The 4,442-nt window shown below is 41.0% G+C and overlaps 1 pseudogene; it reads right to left on the reverse strand.

The window, feature by feature from the left end:
* Positions 1-1,399: 1,399 nt before the first annotated feature.
* Positions 1,400-3,760, reverse strand: LOC108542945 (52 kDa repressor of the inhibitor of the protein kinase-like; annotated as a pseudogene).
* Between the last annotated feature and the right edge of the window lie 682 nt (positions 3,761-4,442).

The following is a 4,442-nucleotide window of genomic DNA, read 5'->3' on the forward strand; positions in this document are numbered from 1 at the left end:
CAGAGTATCTCCCTATAAAATACTTATAAATTATGAAGGAATTGGATGGTACATTTTTGGTGAAAAAATGAGGTTAACATCACTTATTAACCTTGACGTGTGAAGGTTGGAAGTGTTAGCATCGTGTACCTCCTCATGTGATCCTCTAAGAAGAGCACAAATTGTTTCTGAGGTGTTCCTTCCAAGAAAGGACAGCCCAAGTCCAGTGATAAAGAAATATTCGCTGGACCACACTGAAGACACCCTAAAGAATGAAAGACCTGTACTCTTTTAAAATCATCAGGGTGATGAAAAACAAAGAAAGATAGACATGGTTTCAGATGGAATGTCACCAAAGGGATGTGACAAGTGCATTGTGTATTCCTGAACTGAATCATGGGCCAAAGCAGAGAAGAAACATTGTGGGTAAAGTTGGCAAAATTTGAATGAGACCTATACATTGGATAGTGGTATTGTACCAATGTTGATTTCTTGTCCTATGTTGGAGAGCATCCTTGATTTGATGAAATGCATACTGAAATTTTTAGATGTTCTGGGGCATCACATTTACAATTTGCTCTCAGAATGATTGTAACTTTTAAGTATGAAGTTACTTAAATGTAGATTACAAAAAAACTAGAAGGCACTTTGAAATCCTTGTTTGACAAGCTCACTAGCTTCTCTTTGTCTGGCAATTTCTTGTAACTGTCCCGTATAGACTTTTAACATACTTAAAATTCCTATTAATCAAAGGTCAAGTGAGGGCTTCACTATAATATTTTATAAAATGTATTCCTTCCTCCCACACCTCTTCAAAATATATTTCTTCAAAGAATTCATTAGCACCCAACGAGTAGAGATCCACAGTGATAATAAATGCTATGTCTAAGATGACTTAACTAAAATAATTCCAGAGTGCCACCAGCAGAGATCATGCAGAAGGAAACGTGGCATTTTCAATGCTCTCTTCTGGAAGAACAGATAGGTCCTCAAAGCATGAGAGTTCAAACAGGGGTCATTTAATCAGATAGATTATCAATAGCTAATGCATTCAATGGAGTCCTATAGGCAAAGATATTTAGTAAGTGGCCTACATACACCTTATTGCTTTACTTCCAAATATCAAATATAACAAACCCTATTTTTTGGGGGAGGCCGAGGAGGGTGGATCACAAGGTCAGGACATCAAGACCATCTTGGCTAACACGGTGAAACCCTGTCCCCACTAAAAATACAAAAAAATTAGCCAAAAAATTAGCCAGGAATGGTGGCTGGCCTCTGTAGTCCCAGCTACTCAGAAGGCAGAGGCAGGAGAATAGTGGGAACCTGGGAGGCAGAGCTTGCAGTGAGCTGAGATCGCGCCACCTGCACTCCGTCTCAAAAAAAAAAAAAAGAAAGAAAGTCTATTTTTAAAAGTCTCTTAGATATTTTCCATGGTTTCCGAGGGAAGCTCTGACTTACTCTTATAGAGTTTAATATATGTGTCCACCATTAAATCCAGGTCATGTTTTATATCAAAATTTATGTTAAGCAAAGCCAAGTTACTTGACCTTTGGTCTGTCAAAGTGTACTTCAAATATGCTTTAAGATGCTTTCGTCCATTTTCATACCACTCATTCTCAACCTCATCACAGGACGAATACACAAGACCTTCAGCAATGCATATACATTAGGAAAAAACTTGATGTCAGGCAGATGGAGGGCTTCATAGATGGTGGATGGAAGCTCTACATCTTTCCTCCTGTGTTTCCATTTGATTCTCCAACAATGAAGCTTGACTGAGAGCGTGTCGGGATTGGGTAAGCCACTTCTACAACATGTCAGCATGATGTTCCTCCTAGGTATTGAATTTGAGTTGTCCCATGACTGTGGGTACCAGAGATAAGCATTTAAGAGCTTTGAGGTGCTGTTCTGAGAATATATCTTTAAGTTCCTGAATAATGTGCTCCACTGTTGGGACACTTAGGGTTTCTCTATAGTAAATCTCAGAGGTTAACTGGGATTCCAGGTTACCCTGGTGAGCTCTGCGGAATTTCCCAGGGAGTTTCATTTGAAGATCATTTGGTTGCCAAATCTGTGGCTTCCTCAAACCAAAATTCATGATAAACTTCAATATTTTCCATCACTCCATTGAGTGAACACAGTACTGCAGTCAAGCTACCGGCTGCAAATAAGACATCAGAGGTTTGACCCTGGAGATTTTTCCCAAAGGCTCTTGTAAAAGGACATTTTTAAGAGCAAGAGTAGTAACAATGAAATCAAAATCTGTTACTGCACTGCGAAGTACAAATGCGCGGCCAGCTATACAGTTATTCCATCTAATATTTGTGTCACTATTTATACTCTCTAAACATAAAACAAGTGCTTGCTGAAGTTCCACTAAAATTTCAAAAGCATCATGCCTGCCTGTTCATGGAGAATGCAGATTTTCTTCACTTCTTTATCCCTTTCTTTACTGTTCTGAAAAAGGACAGAAATTATATTGTCAAGTTCTAAAAGCAGTCGTGGCGATCGATGGAAAAAAGAACAAACTTCCTCAATTGTTCTTAAAGCAACAGATACTCCCATAACAGGTACTGATTTTGCCAACCACATATTTATGGCACAGGAAGAGTAGAGCATGTAAATAGCTTGGGGATATTTCTCTGAAAGTCTAGAAGCAACAACTTTCATTTTGGAAGAAAATCCACTAGACACAATGTAAGCCTGGCCACGACAATACTCTATATGTAATCCCCACTTCTCAGTTATCATAGTGTGAAATTTCACAGCCAAAATTTCTGCATCAGCTTCGTAAGGCAGGAAGCCTACAAATTCTTCTCTTAGGTTATGAGATTCGTCAACAAACCTCACCAACACAGGTAGGTAGGTGCTCTTCCCTTGTTATGTCCACTACATCATCAGTGATAGTGGAAAAGAAGTGTGAGTCTCTCACTTCCCTGAGAATTTCTTCTCCAATACCGCTCTCATAGATCTCTAGCATCTGTTTCTACTGTGTTTCTGAACAAAACAACGTGTTAACTGCTGTTGTCTCAAACCATTTTCTCAGAAACTCTTCACCAGAATTTATCTGACACTCCGGCAGTGCTTGAAAGTTATCTGGAGTAAAAAGATCTTCTGGGATTTCATCAGCCTCATATCCATCCAGAGGTATGTTTTGCTTTCCCATCAGAATCAAGATTTCAAACAGAGATTTTAGTTATTCTCTGTTTTCCTTCTCTTCAAGGGTTAGAGGTAAAATCTCCTCATCTTATCCTTCACCCCTTTCTTCACTGGGGTTCTGAGCGTTGCTATTGTTGATTTCTTTATGTTTTTGTTCGTGTTGAGAAGTTTTATCAATTTTTTTCTGTTTCAGTGTCCTGATTTCTTCTTCACTCAGTTATTTTATTTGTTTTCTGTGTCTACTCTGTGTGTTGTTCAAATGACTGGCAAGATCAAATATTGTTGGTATTTCATTATCTCGAAGAACTGTCCTCTAAGGACTCTCCCAATGACTTCACAAGTATCTGCTTCAATTAATTTTGAGAAATAAACCAATTATTTAGTTTTCTGATGCCTCTGCAAAATGTATATAGTTCTACAGATCCCAGAGGTCTCAAAATGTTTGGCACATAATTGATAATATTTATTTAGCTGATCACGTGTTTTATCTTCCAAATCTGCTCTCCTTCAATTCTTCACCCACTTCCGGGGTGGCCGGGCCCCGCGGGAATCTGAAGAAGGCCAGGTCGGACTGCGTGCTCTTCTGCGTGCGGTTAGGGGCAGCGCAGAAGTTCCGCATCCTCGCCCGCCGGCAGGCCCAGACCCATCCCCTTCTACTTAGGGCAGCCGCCCACGGATCTGTGCCAGGGAGGGGAGCCAGGCCTGCTGGCCGGCTCGGCAGGGCTGGCACGCGGGGGTGACAAATTCTTATAATTTGACTTTCCATTTTTAGTTTTAATTATGTTATGCCACTTATAATAGAAAATATTCTAGGCCGGGCGCGGTGGCTCAAGCCTGTAATCCCAGCACTTTGGGAGGCCGAGACGGGCGGATCACGAGGTCAGGAGATGGAGACCATCCTGGCTAACACGGTGAAACCCCATCTCTACTAAAATACAAAAAACTAGCCGGGCGAGGTGGCGGGCGCCTGTAGTCCCAGCTACTCGGGAGGCTGAGGCAGGAGAATGGCGTGAACCCGGGAGGCGGAGCTTGCAGTGAGCTGAGATCCGGCCACTGCACTCCAGTCCGGGCGACAGAGCGAGACTCCATCTCAACAACAACAACAAAAAAAATAGAAAATATTCTGACTGCTCATGCCCAAAATATCTCAATTAAGTGCAAGGCAGAAACATTGGGTTAACTTCAACGTTTGTGAAAGTTTTCCCCAGCAAACTAAAATCTCCCATAGATACAGAATGCTCAGTCAGGACCACCTAAATACAGCTCTCAAAGGAAAAACTGTAGGCACAAATATTTCTAAA

The sequence above is a fragment of the Rhinopithecus bieti genome, unplaced genomic scaffold, assembly GCF_001698545.2.
Source record: "Rhinopithecus bieti isolate Rb0 unplaced genomic scaffold, ASM169854v2 scaffold_364, whole genome shotgun sequence".
NCBI lineage: Eukaryota > Metazoa > Chordata > Mammalia > Primates > Cercopithecidae > Rhinopithecus > Rhinopithecus bieti.